Source organism: Anastrepha obliqua, chromosome 3, assembly GCF_027943255.1.
Source record: "Anastrepha obliqua isolate idAnaObli1 chromosome 3, idAnaObli1_1.0, whole genome shotgun sequence".
NCBI classification, from domain to species: Eukaryota; Metazoa; Arthropoda; class Insecta; order Diptera; family Tephritidae; genus Anastrepha; species Anastrepha obliqua.
The window spans coordinates 94,111,911-94,131,686 of NC_072894.1; positions in this window are offsets into that span (position 1 = coordinate 94,111,911).

The following is a 19,776-nucleotide window of genomic DNA, read 5'->3' on the forward strand; positions in this document are numbered from 1 at the left end:
TTGTATTGAGAACGTCAATTAAAGGAACCGCTGTGTCCAATGCAAAATTTACGTTAAAATCGCCACTTAAAATCATTGGAACTTTATTGTAATCTTTTCTAAGTATCCGCGATATCTCTGGTGTATACTTTATTAAATTTTCGTGAATGAATTCCGTGATGCTATTTATTGATTGATTCGGTGAAACATAAAGTGCCACAATTAAAACTGTGTGTAATACTGAAAAATTATAAATTAATTGATTTTCTTAGCCAAATATTTATTTATTTCTATTCTTAAGAATCGTAAAGTTCCCATAAAATATTTGATTTAATCGAAACATTGCTACATATAAAATTATATGAACATTTCAGTTTGCTCATTAAATGTACGATTGAATAACTTTAAGTATGTCATTTCCTCCCGAAAAAATTTTTTTGTGCGGATTGTTGACATGATCCTGTAAGTAATGAAAGAAATCAACTGTCATATGTTGGAGGAAATATCGTCAGCTGATACATTTACTTAGGCTATAAATGTTTCCGACTAGCTTCTACGTTACACCTTCAGGGCATCAGCTGACACACATCCCACCTACATATAGCCAGCTGACTTATTTATTTATTAAAAACAATACATCGTCCGAATGGATACAAACGCTCCGGCTTTGAAAGTATTCGATGCGGTACCAGCTGGTGGTAGCAGAGGAAGAGGAAGTCCTCCTCTGCGTTGGAAAGATCAGGTGGAGAAGGACTTGGTTTCACTTGGTGTGTCCAACTGGCGCCGGTTAGCACGAGAAAGAAACGACTGGCGCGCTTTGTTGAACTCGGCCAAAATCGCGAAGCGGCTATCGCGCCAATTAAGAAGAAGAATACATAAACTATCATCTGAAAAATTTGCTTTTGGGCGGGAATTACTGAACACATATACATATATTGCTTTCATATTTGTGTGACAGTTGACCGATAATCCCCCACTTTATAATTAGCTGACAATTTTATTTCTTCAAAACATTAGTCTTAGTTTAATTGGATCAATTTTTTAATCGGGAATAAATGATTAAAAATAATTTTTTTTATTACGCGCGTGGGCGGCTACCACTGCTCAACCCACCCTCGAAGCTGCAGCTGACATTTACAACGCTTCATAATGCGACTCTCTGAGGCATTTTTCGAGTTATCGACTGAGAGGAGCTTGGACGTGAAAATCTGTCGCTGGCTGAGGGACTAATAGATTTTATTCACATTATTCGACGATTATTTCATGCCTGAAGTGAAGATTTGGTTCGTTCTTAACAGGGCAACAAATTCCCAGCCGGACTTCTGGAAAAAGGAATAAATATACGAGTATTCAACTCATCGATACAAGTTTGCATGATAATCCGTGTCAGTTCGTCAGTTCCCGTGCAAGAGAGCGAGTGCTCTGGGACTTCCAAAAACTACTGTGCATGAAATATTGAGGAAGGATCTTAGATTTCACCCCTTCAAAATTCAAGTCGTGCAAGCGCTTAAGCCTAATAATAACAATTAGCATACAAATTTCTGCGAGACAATGTTGAACAATTTTGTGCCATAAACACTAACTTTTGGAGTGGTGAAGCTCATTTGGAATAAATGAAACGCATAGGCAATGAGAGTTATAGGTTGCAACATCAGAGAAACGGACGAGAATTCAGCCTTAGCACATAAAAAGTGGATGTGATTTAAAATTATATTTATGTCTGATCTAAATGAGGTGGAGAGAAAACTTGTGCCGAGTTTGGGTAAATTTTGCTGAATCGGTCTCAAGATACACGCAATTACTCAAAAGTGGGAATGGTGCCGCTAATGTTTCAAAATTTTACTTACTCCTTTTTTTGCCTAATCATTTTTACTAAATTGTACAATAATAATTTTCCTTCATTCCTAGCAGAGACACGACGATTTTTCTTTCCTGAAAATTACAGTTATAAGACAGGTGTGCGTCGCTTATTTTGAATTCCAAAATACCTTCAACTAAAGGTAGAATGTGTACCAAGTAGCACTGAATAATACTCATTTTTGCTCGAACCGACGGACACTCATCGCTAAGATAACTCGTATTTATGCTGTTATTATTTGGCGAAGCCGAATTGAAATTTTGTGTTCGAAAATGGCTGAGCCCGAAGGTCGGACGAGCATTCCAGTTTGTTTTACCATATACAAGAGCTCAGTAAAAATGCTTACGCATTAAAATTTACACACAAAAAAAGTCTTAAGAAAAAAGTGAAAATGGCTTAGGGCATTTGAAAAATAGATGTATCTAAGTAACAGCTAAAAGTACCGTTTGCATATTGCTAAAGATTAACAAGAAAGCTGGTTGCGTAAATAACAGCTCTTCCGCATGTATTCACAGTCAGAGCACAAATTTGTCCACAAAATTGGCACATCTCCTAAACATGAAAGAATGCTTCCGGCATACGTGCATACATATGTACATATATTTGTATGTGCCCGCACGTTTTCGTTTTGACAAATTGTGTACATGCATAGGTTAATAAGCTGTAAGCTTATATGGGGTAGCTGAGAAAAGTTCAGTTAGGTTGTGCGCGAACGGACAATTGTTTGATGGAATGTAGCAACCTGGGTACTGGTATTCGCTTTATACATACATACATAAAGCGTTTTTCAGTAAGAGCGCTTCAACTTTTTTTTTGAATAAAACACAAACGGTTTGACTTTTTTAACTAATTTTTTTTTATTATCGAGTAACATATACATTTATGTATGAAATTCGATTTCTTTTGCATGACCACAGCGTGCACGTTTTAAGAAGTCCAATCGTTGAACCCAATTTTCGACCACTCTTTTGCATAAATCGGCCGAAATTCCAGCAATTTCGCGTTCAATATTGGCTCTGAGCTCACATATCGTCGCCGGCCTGTTACTGTAGACATAACCCCAAAGAAAATAGTCTAGAGGCGTCAAATCACATGAGCACGGCGGCCATTCGACCGGTCCATTTCTGGAAATAATGCGCTCATCGAACTTACTCTTCAACAAATCAATTGTAGCGTGTGCTGTGTGGCTTGTGGCCCCATCCTGTTGAAACCACATGTCGTCTAAGTCCATACCATTCAATTGCGGCCAAAAATAATCGTTTAACATGTCGCGGTATCGATTTCCATTCACAGTAACGTGGCGATCGTTCTCGTCAACGAAAAAAAATGAGCCAATTACACCGCCGGCATGTAAACCGCACCAAACAGTGATTTTTTCGGGATGCAACGGTGCCTCATGAATCACGTGTGGATTGCTTTCTGCCCAGTAACGCATATTTTGCTTGTTGACAAAGCCATTGAGCCAAAAGTGAGCTTCACCGTAAAATGGCCGTAATGCTCTTAAAGTAGCAGCAACAGAACGATTATTTTCATAAAAAATTTGCACGATTTGCAATCGTTGCTCAAGTGTGTAGCGTTCCATGATGAAATGTATACTAATGAAGTTTACAAATGGCAAGCGAAAAATAAAAAATATTACGTCGTTCGCCCTCCCTATCGGAAAAACGCTATATATACATGTACTGAATATGTACTGAAATAGTCGCAGAGGATATGGGCTTTTCATTAAATGTACGTACATGTAAATCACTCCAATGCTAGTTAACCCTTAGCTAGTGACAAAAAAAATGTTAACACCATTTGTGTGGCGCCCGACCCTATGCGTGATTGATTTTATAATTAGTAAAAATTAATGTATCAACCAAAGTTTGACAATATTTCTTTTATTCCCAATGCAAGAAAAAGAACACATAAAAACATTTATTTACAAATAGCCAGAAGAAAAGCTTGTTTTAGGACATGATTACGATAGCATGCAAAAGAAGCTTAGCCGTCAAAATACGTACATATATACCCATTATACCCTTGTACTTCAAATTATATACACATATATCCATTTAGACTTATTGTCACCTTGAATATGTTCCGTTATCTTCTTGAAAAATATTGCGTAACCACAATTTTTTGCTTCCACAGTTCGGGTCGCGACGAACCTTTAGCTTGTTCTTAATAATTCAAGGCGTTTTTCCTTTTTTCCTCACAGAGTTTACCAAGCAATTGAAGGTCCCAAAGTATTTTGTTAGTACTTTGATTTTCAAGAATATTTGGCCAACGACAAAAGGAAACCGGATTAAATATTTTTCCGATATTGCTAACCGGTTTTGATGTGTGGGCACGCGTTAAACATTTACTTGCTTTAATAAGTTATAAGTTCCGGCAATAGTTTTTTTTCAATTTCCTAATAATTTGGTGCTGTATTGTTACAATTAAAGATTTTATGTATGCCCGGTACTAAAAGGTGATTTTTTAGCTATTAACAGTTGGCTTAAACAGCTGACGCACGTTTCGTGTTTTGTTTCACTGTCAAACATTTTCAGTTTGGTCTATAATTTAACCATGAATCATCCTATAAACGAACAACGCTTGCAAATCATTGAATTTTATTATAAAAATGCGTGTTCTGTTAAGAAAGTTTATCGCGCGCTTCTTCCATTTTATGGTCAGTTTAATCGACCCACGATTTTTCACAACCAGCCATTGTTTCTGAGCTCAGTCACCTCAAAGTGAATAAAATGTTTGTGTATCGCACTATAAAACCAGACAATGATACTGGTAGCATTGCAAAACGCTATGGAGGTGGACCAAAAAAAACCGCAACAACGGCAGAAAAGGTTCGGAAAGTGAAGGCTCGACTTGAACGAAATCCACATTGAAGTGGAAGAAATATGGCCAAAGAACTGAAAATATCGCAAGACAGCATTCGACGCATATCGAAAAATGAGCTCAGGGTGAAGGCTTACAAGTTCCAAAAAGTACACGATCTTTCACTCCAGCAAAAAAAAGTTCGGTGCGAAAGAGCAAAGGAGTTGTTGCGCTTGCACGAACGTGGCGAATTTCCTAACATTGTGTTTTCTGATGAAAAAAAATTCCCAATTGAGTAGTTCATAAACACTCAAAACGATCGTGTTTACTTGACCGAACGCTCATACGAGAATTTGAGCGTACGTATGGACACTCGAAGCAATTTCCCATCGCAAGTAATGGTTTGGGCCGCAGTGACCGCTGATGGACGCTCTCCAATCGTTTTTATCGAGCCTGGTGTCAAAGTGAATGCGACGTATTATCGGGAAAATGTTTTAGAAGCTGCTTTAGAGCCGTGGGCACGCAAACATATCGGTCGTAGACCATGGACATTCCAACAGGACTCGGCACCGTCTCATAAAGCTCGTGTGAACCAAGAATGGTTAAAAAATCATATTCCATACTTCATTTTGCCCATACAATGGCTTTTGAATTCGCCAGACGCAAGTCCACCTGGTCCATGTTTGAGAGCAAGGTGAGGACTAAAAAATATGCCAGTATGGATGCGCTGAAAAAAGCGATTATACGAGAATGGGCCAAAATACCTCAAGATCACATTCGGGCAGCATGCAACTCATTTTTTTACCGTTGGAAGGCTTTAGTCAAGGCAAAAGGTGGTCATATCGAGCTAAAGTGAATATATGTTAAAATTGTAATCATTTTTGAACAATTTTGTCTTTGAAATCAATAAAAACTAATTTCACACAAAAAAATTATGGTGTTTTGAATAGGTAACACTTCATATCGTTCACCCCGTAGATTAGACTCCTGTCACTGCTGACAGATCAGGATAACCAACTTTATTGTCTTTACATTTACATAAAATGAGTTCATATCCAGACGAAAGAATGAACTGTGTGAAAAATAGCATATTCAATGAATAGTAAACAAATAAATTAAAATGAATCTACAGGGATGCCAAATAAAATGAGTAATGGCATTCCGCTTTGTTTTACACGACGGGTAGTAAATTCTGAAGTAAGAGTGTATTCAATTTCAGCAAAGCTATTTGATTTATTTATAGCTAAACGTTTAATATCACGAGCATCTCTAGCGCTAAGTTTTTGTCTTCTACCACTTCTCTTGGTACATCCGTACGTCTCTTTCAAAGGAAAGTAATGCAGAACCATAGTTAAGCTTCTTTTTATTTTTAAAGCAATCTCTCGCATTGTAAGGCCTCTCTTTTCATGTATTTAAAAAAAATTTTTTTTAATTTTTTGCTTTTGGTCCCTAGAATTTTAAGTATTAAACAAAATTCGAAAATTAGAGGCCAAATAAATAGATAAAAATCAAATCAAAAATCTATGCATGTTCTATTGCTTTCTTTCACACAAAATTCTAGACTTAAAGAGAAACGAAAGTAGAACTGTTTGTAAAATATCAAATTAATGTTATGTTAAAGCAAATAAAATGTCGAAGGTCGTCCGTCGCATAATCTAAGAAGAATAAATGCACATAAATTCAACGTAAATAAGTATACGAATTTATATATTTATATTTATATATGTATGTGCATATATAGGAGGAATAACCGCATGCATAGAAAAATGTTTCTATGAATAACTTCAACATACAAAACTAAAGAAAATCAGCCACGAATGAGCAACAGCTAATGCCAGACATTAGTGCACCAATTTTCCATTTCATTCCACAATTGAAATTTCGCTTACACATTTTAGGATACAATTTCAACGCTAATGATAATTGGCGTGCTAGCAAATTACAATTCATGGCGAATAGCATACAAGCACATAGCCGAACAAAAGAGGCGGTTCAGCGAAGCTTAAACAATAAACTTGTTAGAACATAGCCATCCATGTGATATGTATTAGTGTTGGTGTTGATGTGATGTGGTGTGATGTGATGTTGAAGTCTAGCATCAGTGGACGTGGAAGCTGTTGGTATTTTGGCATTATCGTCGTTACTAAAACTGAATGGACGAAGTATAAATGCATACACTTAGTGTCATAAGTCTACGCTCCTTTGTGGCGGTTGAAAAGTAGCACGAAAAAAGTGTTTAAACTTTTTTTTTCTGACCTATATAACGCCATTAAACTTACAATAATAAATAAAATGCATAATTAATTTTAGATCATACCATTTAATAAATAAATAATAGATTTTATTTGAAATACTAAAATGGCGAACTCCAAAAGTCTACGCTCGTTTATACAATACAAAATTTAAAATATTCAAAAAGCTCTCGAAATATATGCACATATTTTATTAGCTTTGACGTTTCAACACTGTCTTAAATCTATTAGGCAGAATTTACCAATTTGGTAGCCTCTTCGTTAGTAATCTTCTCCCATAGAACGTCTTTTAATACCTCTTTGATTTTAATTTAGCGTTTCCTTATATTTATTTCCAGAAACGCTCTTAAGTTTAAATCTGGCAATAGGTTACAAAACTGGCGGTTGCGGAGTTTTTAAATATAGGTTGGTGACATTGGCTTCGAAGCAATAGATTTACTATTTGAGCTGTACGCTTAGCGACACGGTGTATTGTTGAAGGCAGTATGCATTTGATAATCCCAGCATATCAGCGTTTTACATTAAATTTTGTTTTAAAATATCCAAATAAGCAAATGTATCTATTGTTAAGTCAATAAATTGGAATTTTCTGCCGGCATCTGCTGCCGTACACCCTCACACCATCACCACACCCCCAAATGTTTCACTTTTGGTAACACATTTTCTTTAACGCTGTACCAGATTTCCTCCACATAATTTTTCTTCCTTTGATGTCAAAAATGCTAAACTTGCTTTCATCCGAAATTCCTTATTTAATCTTTTTTATGACTTAAGCGGTTAATTATTTTTGAGTCAAGTCTTCTTCTTGTAAATTGACGCGATTAACCGCCAGTTGGACACACCAAGTGCAGTCAAGTCCTTCTCCGCCTGATCTTTCGAATTCAGACGAGGCCTTCCTCTTCCTCTGCTACCACTAGCCGGTACCGCATCCAGTACTTTCAGGGCCGAAACGTTTGTATCCATTCGGACGACATGACCCAGCCAACGTAGCCACTGAATCTTTATTCGCTGCGCTATGTCAACAGGGTTTGATTGAAAAGTAATAAGCCTTCCCGCGCGAAGCGTCTGGCAAGCGATCAACCGAATCGGCTGGTGGGGGAAAATGATCGTTAGACCTTCCCCTTCCACTAGAAACGGATCCCAGTTCGCTGGCAACAGTCAGTCAACATCGCTCCGTGCGTGAAAGCTGTTTTAAAAGTAAGTTAGGATTTTGCAGTAGCGAAAATGCAGCGATCGTTGGAGCAACGTTACTCGATCATCGTCCACAAGGAGTTTGTACCTCCAGAAAGCACTGTAAATGCGGCATTTTACAAAAAAGTGCTCCTTCGACTGAAAAACCGCGTCGCCCGGGTTCGGCCCGACCTCGTCAATAATTGGACCCTTCATCACGACCATGCGCCGACGCACACCACCTTCCTCTGCACCTCTAATTGGCCAAGAGGGGGTTCCGGTGCTTCCCCACCCTCCCTACAGCCTTGACCTGTCCCCTCCGAACTTCATTTTGTTCCCGCGCCTGAAAAGAAAGCTGAAGGGGAGGCGTTTCGACTCCATCGAGGCGATCCAAAAAACTTTGACAGCCGATCTGAACGCGATTCCGGCGGATGAGTTTAAAAAATGATTCCTGTAGTGGAAGGACCGCTACCAGCGGTGTATTGACACTCAAGAGTCCTATTTTGAAGAATATTAGTTGTATAAGCCAAAAGGTTTCATTAAAACTGCTTAAAAAAATAAGGCTCATTACTTTTCAATCAAACCGTGTATGTTGTCGCTTGCGATATTCGTCGTTGCAAACTTGCAAAGGTTCAAAAATCTCGAGCAGAATCTTTCTCTCATACACTCCTAAAGTCGCTTCATCGGATGTTGTCATCGTCAACGCTTCTGCGCCATACGTTAGGACGGGCATGATGAGAGCCTTGTAGAGTGTTAGTTTTGTTCGTCGAGAGAACACTTTACTACTTAATTGCCCACTTAGTCCAAAGTAGCAAGAGAGACTCTACGATTGTTCCTGGTTCCTAAATATACGAAGTCTTTTACAACCTCGAAATCGCAACTGTCAACCGCGATGTGGGTGCCGCTACGCAGTTATTTGAAGCAGTTATCTTTATATATTTCTTCACTAGCCCTATGTGCAACTGCTCCTTTCGCTTTCTGTTAATTTACAAGGACTCCCTTTTCTCAGCCATGAAGTTATAATTCCCATATTTTCGTAGTTTCGAATTACTATCCGAACTGATGTTCATGCCCTGCCTGTTGTTTTTCCTGTTTTTCGATAGTTTTGGCCTTCTTATATAATTTTATTACGGTTTTTCTCCCTCCATTGTTAATTTCTTTTCTTTTGGCTTACATTGCAGGGCTGTACCCAGAAATTTATAAACTAATAAACTATTAAATAAAAATAATATTATATTTTTTCCTTCCAAAAGATCGTCTGAAAAACTCAAACTTCAAATGATGAGCGTACATTTTTAAACTCACCTTACTAAGTATTACTGAAAATATGTACCGTTAGAATTGGTCGCCAATATGACTACTACGATAGTAAACAACAAATATGATGAACTTGAATTTGTACTGAGCTTTCCTTTAGAATTGCATTGACAAATACTCTTTAATAGGAGGGTCCTAGACTTTTGACACCCACTGTACATAGATATGGAATGTATAAACAGTTATATTCGGAGTAAATAGGCAATAATGAACGACGACCATTCCGATTTAAATTTAAATGGAAACTTTTGTTCTTACTAAAATTTTGTATTCCGAAAATGCCGACAAAAATATTTATGCTGTTATAGAGTTTTCAACTATCAATGCAGAGAGTAAAATGAAAGCCTCGCCGGATGATATATCACACTTTATGTCATGTAAACTTCACTTTACCAGCATGTAGAAATGAAGCCTCAATCAATTAAAGTAATATGGGTATGCGTTTGCTTACATACACATATAATCGTGTTGAATTTCTTGACAGTATTGACGTTTAACAAATTTGAACAAGATTCAATTCAATTGAATGGAAAACAAAAGAAATAGGGCAGTGAAGGCAGTAACTATGTTAGTAGTGCGGTATACGATGGCTAACGGAACGAAAGAACATGGCTGGTAATAGATTTCGCTTACTTGTAAAAGTCAAGCGAATTATTGGTTTAGCGCAAATAGTGATTGTGATATGTATGCATGTTTGTATGTTTGGCTTCAGACAAAAGGAAAACATCACCAGACTTCTCCTTAATGCTCAATAGTGGAAGTAATTGGAAGAGACCTAATTTCCGAAAGTGATTGAGACATATGTATCTATGTGTGTGTACATGAACCTACAAAGATAGCAGCTATAAGCAGATAAAAGAACTTTGTGTGTGCACAAAAATGTCTTTACCCTCCAACAAAGCTCTTAACTGATGTCGAATGCCAAAATTACTGCGTAAAAAAAAATACAGACAAAGTCCAAATAGCATTTCATATAAATTTTCGATTATACAACGACCGATTTTCATTGAAAGTAATTTAGCTATTTACGGTAATGCTTTATATGCTTCCTTGTTTGGGTAATTCATTATAAATATGTAGTTCAGGCCACACATTTATAAAAACCTCAACAAAATATACTCGAGAAATTTCATTAATTCGCATTTCGGTTTAGGAGCGAGTTTGTGATGAAATGAATTGTAAGCCATTCAAATTGGATATTATTTCATGAAGCATTAAAAAAATATAAATATATCTATTTTTTGTCATTAACCCATATGGAGCGACTTTTGCAAAAGTATCTGCAAATTTTGGGTGAAATATTTCAAATATTACTCTAATTTAAACACCCAGATTTGTTGTCGATGCAGTGCTTCGTTAAGTATTTATTTTTTAGCATTTTCTAAGAGTTTTTCTATTTCGGAAGGATTGTGATCTATTTTATTTTCTGATTTAGAATTTAAGTTTAGGTGTTAATTTAAAATTGTTTTTCTATTTTTCAGATATTAAATTAATTTTTTTAACTCACTAATTGATATTGTTTTTTCTTTGAAATGAATCCGACATTTGAAAAAACATACCAATGAAAATATCTTTACCTTTTGCTATAAACATATCACTATTTTTATTTTTTTCAATTTCCAAAGTCAACCGCACATTATATCCTCGAATTTGTGCTCAGCATCCGATATAACTTGTGTACGAACCGCATCATGACGTAGTCATTTGCGCTTCACGACTGTACCAGAAAAATGAGTATATTACTTATATTTTGAGCAGATATGGCTATGGTTTTTTATTTTATTTTATTTTTTGTGAAATTTGTGTCACAGGACATTGTATAGTGTACACAAAACAACGAGCAGTTTTGCACAAAAAACTCGAATTGCCTGGCATTTTGTTTTCCAGATATTTTATTGTGAATTAAACTTATTTTGTAAAAAAAAAATTGGTCATTAATTTCATTTGGGTTAATGAAAACGACATCAGCAAACAATTATGAACCAATGCTAGCAAACTAAGTGTCAAATAAGCATATTTACTTTTTTTTGTTTCGCCTATCAGGATTGACCTATACAAGGTTTTGTGCTACCTCAATTTTTTGCTGCATTTATGGAAATGAAATTAAAAATCATAATACTTGCAAAATGCAGGGAAAGAATCCCCATGAGAGAATTTGGAATTATTTACCGGCAAATCGGCTCACGTCCTCTTCGGTGCGTACCGATAGTTAAGGGTCTTTCAAAAGTAAAGGCTGGATGTCAGCACGTTAGAACAACGCGTTTAAATTTTTGAAACTTTTTGTAAAAATGGTTGATCTTTAAGAAACATATTGCGAGTAAGTCGGCAATTCAAAGGTTGGTGAACAAATTTCAAGAAACTGGATAGAAAAAGGACCAGCAGACCAAAAACTCAACGCTCTGTTGAAAATATTGCTACTGTAGCGCAAAGTGTTACTGAACAAACTTCAAAATCGATATCACGACGTTCTCAATATTAGGCATTCATGAATTGACTGTTGGCAGATTTTCCATAAATTAAGATTTAAAATTTAAAGATTTTACAAAATTCAATTAACATAAAAATTGAACAGATAATAATCTACGCAGAAATTTCGATAATTAGGTCTTTGAACACAAAAAAAAAATGTCCGACAAATTATAACATCCACTAAAATGTACTGTTTGGAGTGGTTTTTGGTCTGGTGGAATAATTAGCCCATTCTCCCTCAAGTTAAATATGAAGGAGCTGCTACTGTCAGTAGGCATCGCAAGAAGAAATAAATACAGACAATTTTTATTTTCAACAGAATCGAGCCACAAGTCACACAATAAGGGAAAACATTGCATTATTGCGTACCAAGTTTCCCCAGTCGATTAATTTCACGTAATAGTGGCATAAATTGGCCACCTAAATCATCCGACTCAATTCCACTAGACTACATACATTTTGTGGGGTTTTTTGGATAGTTAAGTTTATGTGATTAAGGCAACAACGGTTCCAGAGATGAAACACAAAATTCTGTTCCAGGTTGCGCAATGCATAACATGTGAGCGGGTCCGTAAATATCTATCATAAATTTATCTCTCGTATGATAGATATCCTTATGGCGTAGATTTAAATGATGCTATTTTTCACATATAATTATTAACAGCCGTATTTTAAACAAACCAGAAATATGAAAGAATCTAAATGTTTACAATTTTCTCGTTAGAAGAACTAGTTATAGATGTCAACAATTTAACAACTCATCTTATGTACCAAGATTAGTGTATTTGGAACGAGACTGAGATTCTCTGAAACCACGCAATAATTAAGCATTGTAGCCATCGATTCCTAACCCTTAGGCTCTGTGCTAAAGTTTTTCTCAAAAGCCAGATTAAAGAGGGTTCTCTAAATTTTTGAAGGAATCATAATTGATCTTAAAATCGCAGTACTCTATTCTCAGCAATACTAATAATAAACTAATTGATATGCGCTGGATATCTTAAAAACAAGGTTTGCAAACACTTTTAATTTACTAAATCTACCGCTGAATTAATTTTTAACTACTTTAAAACAAACCTCATTTCAACAGATTTTCAATGCAAACGCATTCCAAATCCTTTGACATTTTATCCACATTTCGCAAATTGGTTTACATTTTTCACGTCAATAAGTTTAACTGCTAAAAGAGAAATGTCTATTAGTATATATTGAGGATCTGCAACTTGCGAAAAAGTTGTGCCTCTTTCATCCATAAAAGTTTAGTTTGCCTTCAAGATTCAGCTTCAGAATTATTCAGGATCTCTTTTCATATCCGACAGCTTTTCTTTATCAAATTTGCAGTTCTATGATCATGTTCATTACTTCTTTTCATACAAAAACTTTTTTTCTTGGTTCTTAGTTTAGTTTTGACTCTATCTAAATTCATATTTTTGTCTGTATCAGTTGAAATGCTTAACAATTTTTCCTATTGTAATTCCATCGATGCTAATGCTTGTCCGAAATAGAAAAATAAATAATCTCTTGAAATCGCTCCATTAAAACAGCATGACTGTAATAGATTTTCGAAAACAAGATATTTTCTAACAACACCGCAAACAAATATTACTATCTCCGATATTGCGGTGTATGCCAAAGACCCCAAACCTGATTCGAGCGAAGGCGGGGTAGAAGCTCAGGAAGTGGCCCGCCGTCCCATCTTCCTCTGTACACTGTCTGAGATGCCCACCATGTGCTTCGTCCACAGAAAATGGCCTGTCATCAGTGCAACCAGCCGTCTGCACTCCCTTCTGCTTAATAACAGGTGGGTTTGCGACAGTCGGTCAGACATGACAGGTAGCATCAGTTTAGTCCATCTGCAGCCCCTCTCAGCCTGCCAAGTTCACTTTTGGGGTGCCATTTGCTAACCGTGGCTTTGATGGCCGCAGAAGGGAGTGGCAAAACGGGTTATGGGCCAAAGAAGTTGTCTAAGACCAACTTCCATCTTAGCTAAGGAGTCAGAGGTCTCGTTTCCCACCATACCCACGTGCCCCGGGACCCATGTTAGCATCAGGCTGTTATGTCTACCGACATAGTTCAGCCTTGATTCACAGGACTCGACAAACCCTGATGTGGTTGGGCGGCTGTCTAAGGCAATGAGCGCAGCTTGGCTGTCGCTGCAGACACATATAGATCTGCCTCTCCATCGGTTTTCTACAACAAAGTACATCGCTTCTTCAACTGCATACATCTCCGCTTGAAACACAGTTTTGTCCTGCTGGATTCCACGTAGACCCCAGAGCCGGAGCCGTGCTTGGTCCTGGAGCCATCCGTAAAAATGCAAAAACAGTGTTTGCCGGGCCCATTTTCAGAGTTTGACCACAACTGAGCCTGTGGTAGAACTACACTGCATTTCTTTTTAAGTACGATCCTGGATGGCATGTAGAGAATCGTTGGATTGAAATCCATGCCTTCTCTGTTTTCCAATGCCGGACAGGGGCCATTCCCGTTCCCAGAGGCCCAGACTGCGCCGCTCACAGAACCTTACGAGACTGGTAGCCTTCCCAGCAGATGGCCTTCCTGAAGGATACACTCTCCTCGCTGTAGCCGGTGGTCCCCATGGGAGCACGTTACTGACAGCGGTCCTGATCCACTCAAAGTTGGCCATAGATGCGCACGTCACCCTTATGGTGCCGTCCTTTGTCTCATAGCCCTTTGTGTTGGCTTTAGGATCGGAGGCAACAACCCAACACATCAACCGGCTTTTGCAGAATTTAATTTCTGAATCAGTCAGCTGATGGTCAGGCCCCAGGTCGTGGGCTAGTAGCCTTCTTGCTATAGGATGGCTTGGTCACACCCTTGGATATGCCCGGGCGCAGATCCAGCTCGGCATCCTCAACTGACGAACCATCGCCCGCCACATTAACTGGCGCCGATATAACGCTCGTACCTTGGGGGGTCGTGGCGCGGATATCAGCATCATCTTCAGGGTAGGGAGGCGTGTTGTTTTCAGCCACCGTCTACCTCCGCTTACGTCGAGAGCGAGACAATTTAGGAGCGCCAGTGCCCACCGAGGACGTGGTGGTTTCTGTTGGAGTGAGCCCTTTGGGAGGACACAGACGCAGAAGGGCCGACAGAGCCGCATAAGGATTTCTCCCGTATGAGCCTTGCCCGCCGCTTTCTCCTTTCCCTTCTTGCCACGCTCTTCGATTTCCCCGCTTCTTTGGGAGGTCGTGTCGCCACCCTCAGTAGCCACACACCCGTAGTCTCACAACTAAGGCCCTCCGAAACCGGGAAACGTTTTTCCGTCTGTGAAGAAGAGGACATTGCGATAGCAACCCCCGTCTCTTCCAGGATGCGCTCTAGCTCATAGAGCTGAGAGACTTGGGTAATGGTTGGGGCCTCCAGAATACATGCCCCTGCCGCCGAAGCAGGTGGATTGCCACTTGTATGGGTTCCACCTGGAGTAATTAATCCATCGTTTTCCATTACCTTTGCGGTTTTTGTTCTGGACTCCTCCTTAGCCAGTTTGGTTCGCGGATGGCACCTTGATTCTATGCTAACTTTGAGTCATCACACGAGTGTTGGAACCTATCCCAGCTGAGAAGGCCACTATTATGATGACAGGGCTTCCCTATCCACCACCTGGGACGTGCCCAATGAGAGATCAGGCAACTCCCATTTGATTAATAAAATTGTGAATAAAGTAATAAAGATAATTCCGATTTATTTTTCGAGGTCCACTCCAGAGCTCTTCATTATAAAATATTAAAAGGAGTTTGATTTAGTGGGTTGTTTTTGAGTTTATTAAAATGGTAGAGCTTCGGTTTTTGTTCAGTCGAATATTCAAAGAAAACGAATAAATGATATTTTGCATGTATGATTCGGTTATTTTGGTGTGTACTGTTGGATGCAGCAGATGCCTGGCAACGAGTGGCATTAACTATATGTGATTACAATGGACATTTATGTTGATGCAAATGTCAGTGAACATAACTGCCCATTTAAATGTATACAGGGTGTTCTAAAAATGACGCTATTTCGCTTGAATGTCGTTTTTATCTGGTTGTCCATCCAACAGTAAGCGTGCGCTTTGCCAACATAACTACATACATACACACATACGTGTATATATGTGCGAGTGGGTACTGCATACAGACGGCCCCTAACTCCGACAGTCACTCCACACCAGTGCGATTGGCATCCACATAAGATTCTGTTCAGCTGTTATACTTAAAATTGAATGTCAAAATTATGCTTATGGGACAATGCTACAATATTGCCGCTCAATGTAGGGACATTGTATAAATTTGTATTCAATTTGAGTCTTTTCAAAGTTTTGTTGGAATTGGATGGAGATGCAGATTCATGATGGTGTAAACATAGAAAATAACGAAGAAGTTTAATAGAAGCAAGGAAATTCAATATTTCTTAGAGCATTTGACTGCTACACAAACACATTATTTTCATTCAATTTCTACGCAGAAAAGATTCGTGTCTACTATATAAATTTTAAATTTATAAATTTAAATTTTACTCACACAATTTCTATTTGACCTACAACCGGCCTTAAATTGATTTTATCTATACACTCCTCTTCGGGGTAAAGATTTAGAAAGATTAAACATCTCTGACCAGATTAAAGCGTCGCTACAAAATCGATGTTCATTAATTTAAATTGTTTCAAAACTCAACTGGACTTGGCCGAACTTTCTTTCCAACTTTGGTTAGTAGTCCGGTGTAACGACCGAAATTTCGACGTTTTGTCATGAATCCTTTTTAAAAAGAAAATAAAATGCGATCGTTTTAAAGTTTTTACATGTTTTTATTGGTGTTTTGAAGTATAAACATTTTTTTAAAGTTAATTTTATATTAATTTGTTTACAAATTTTGACGTCAAAGAGGAGTCCTTAAAAAAAAGATGAGTTGGTTCGGGGAAACACACAGCCTTCCAAAGTCATCTGAAATAAAAAATTCAAAGAGATTATTATTCTGAAGACTTTATTTTAGGTCCCGAACCTAAAATATACAATACATAAAAATAAAAAAACAAAAACAAAGTGGCGGACTTGTGAAAAAAGTTCTCAAAATCTAATTTTTTTCTTTATAAATTGTTTAAATTAAATAGTTTATTATTTAAAAATTAAATGTTTTAAAGGTCCGGGATCTAGATATGTGCGTCTAGAATAACGGGGTAAATTTTTAGCCAAATCGGTTGAATAGTTTTAAGTCAGTGATTCCCCGAAATTTCGAAAACATGATTTTGAGAAAAACGCGTTTAAAGTTTCGACAACAGCTGCTGCTGGCGTGTCACACGCTTTCATACACACTACGGCACGCTCTCTTATTTTAGCTATAACTTTAAAAATAATTAAAATTTCTGTCTGAAATTTTTATAGTATATTTTTAAGATGTTTTTCCTCCGAAAAATGTAAAAAAAGAAGGTTCGATTTTTTGAACCCGTCACACCGGGCTACTACCTTATAAGAGAATTTTTTACGCTAAAAGGCTCGCTTTTAGGCTTTATGAAAAATATTTTATGGTACCTCAGTACCTAGTATTTCATATAAATGTTCGAAATATAAAGCGACCTAATGACATTACCTGGATATACTAATCTCAAGTGACCACTTTCTAGATTGTGTTTATTATTTTCAGTCATCATCAAAGGGCATTTCTTTCAGAGCGTTGCTTGTTCATTGAAAGAAAATTTACAAGCTGGTTAAAATTCGGTTTAATTTAAAAAAGCCGAAGATTTTGCAGATGATTTGGCTCAGTCTAAGTAATTCATATGCTTTACTACTTTAAACTATGATCTAAAAGTTGAAGCTTAAGCACCAATTAGGTTCAAATTACCGAATGCTCATTGCTCTTAATTGTAGATTACAAAAAAAAAGCACTTGACATTAAAATTAAAACAATGGGATGGTGTAAGCCATTTGCACCCAAACCATGCAAATATATCGATTTTTTCGCAGCCAAACAAAATTCATTCACTAAAACTTTGAAATCATCAACCAGAGTATTGTAAACCAAATGACAATAGCGGCTCTGGCAGTATAAATAATGTAGTACATATGGAAAACACAATTTCCCTACGAATAACAACAACGTTGTAATGACTTCTGGGACTCTTAACCACATGCGCACACAGCATGAAAATTATTGGCCAAGTAATGTCACTACAAGAGCCTCCAACCAACTTTTAGGCCGAAAATATGTGAAATACGTGAGAAGAAGAAACACAAAAAGCAAGTGGCAAACTACACTGAATAATAGGAAAATTATCCATCATGTAAAGAAGTGCTACCATCAAGTAAGGAAGTGCTAAATTCGTTCCATACAGAACTTTTATACCGCCGCACATTTCAATAAAATTTCATTATGACGTGCTATTAATTCTTAGAATCAAACAGCGGGACGGAAATTTAGCCCTGCCTCGGTAGGCCATGGCAAAACTCCAAGTATATTTCTGCTATGAAAAAGATCTTCCTAAAAACTCTTTTGTCGTTCGCAGTCGTCATAAAACTGCAGGTTCCTCTATTTGTGGAACAACATCAACACGCACACCACATATAGGAGAAGGAGCTCGGCAAAAAACCTAACATAAGTCGATGCGCCAATTTTTATGTTTTTTTTGTATATTTAATTTGGACGTGGTTTTTATTCGATCTCAATAATTTTTCTCTCGAATTTCGTGAGTGCCCTTACACCACACTGTCTGCAATGTTGCTGTGAGATTTTTCATTACTCAGGCCATTTTTGCGTCAGCTCTTTGGAGGATGAATACCTTCTCCTGAACTGCTTTGCTTTTGCGGGGTTGAGATTGAAGATTCTTGCTTCTCATCTTTTGCTACACCTGACGGACTTCATCAGCAGCATGAAGCGGCGCAGGCCACCTTAACTCAATCATCGTTCGGTCGTCGTCAACAAATAAACAACCTCCACCTTTTCTTATTCCTTCCTATTAATTTCCATTTCCACCTTATTTTCTTTGCAAAGCTATTACAAAGAACGAATTTAATTTTCGTCCAAGTTCGCTTTCTCTCTCTGGGCAACCATGTTAACTTAACCTAACTTAACTCTGGCTGAGTTTAAATGATATGGCATTATAACCCACAATTTAAATCGGTACGACCTTTTCTAACTTCTTTATGACTGCGGGAGATATTTCCGCACGTATTTCCATAAAAATATCAACAGAAGCCTACCCAAATTTATTTCTTTTGTTAAGAATAGATAGAAATTACGAAAAACTATGCGAAAAATAATAAAGGTCACGAAATCCGAGATGGAAATATTAAGCTAGAAAAGGATAAGAAAAAGAAAAGTTAGTTTGTCCTATGGCAAAGTTGGATGTACGCTTAAGAAGATTCAAAAAGAAATGTCTACTATTAAAACATATTTGATCCATATATTCTCCCCGTTCAAAATGAAAAAAAGTTAGAAATAGCTTAAACTAAAACCATTTGTGAGACATTCCATGGCAGGCACGGAGCAAATGGCACGCATTTTTGATCCAGGGCAGCCCGACACAATTATAAATTAGAGCATTCAATTGTTCAAATAAGTTCAGGAAATATCTTTATAATATTTTGAAAAATATTTTAATCTACATAAAGTTTTGTACAATGACTAAAGCCTATTTATCACTCACTGGAATATATCAAATGAGTGTAAAAACCTATGTACATTAGGGCGGGTCGATTTAAAAATCGCTCATTGCTCTGTAAAAATCGTATTCTAGGGATCAAAATAAGAAACTTTGCCGAAGGAACCATACCTCTAAAACGAATTCTGATGTCCCCCAATTTGGGTCGAACTTTTGGGTAGCTAAAATCAGCTAAATGGCTATGTTTTTTCTTTATTTTTATTTATTTATAATAATATCTATTTTTTCTCTTAAGAAATTTATTTAGTCAGAACATATGTAAGTGAAAAAATTAATTTAAGTGA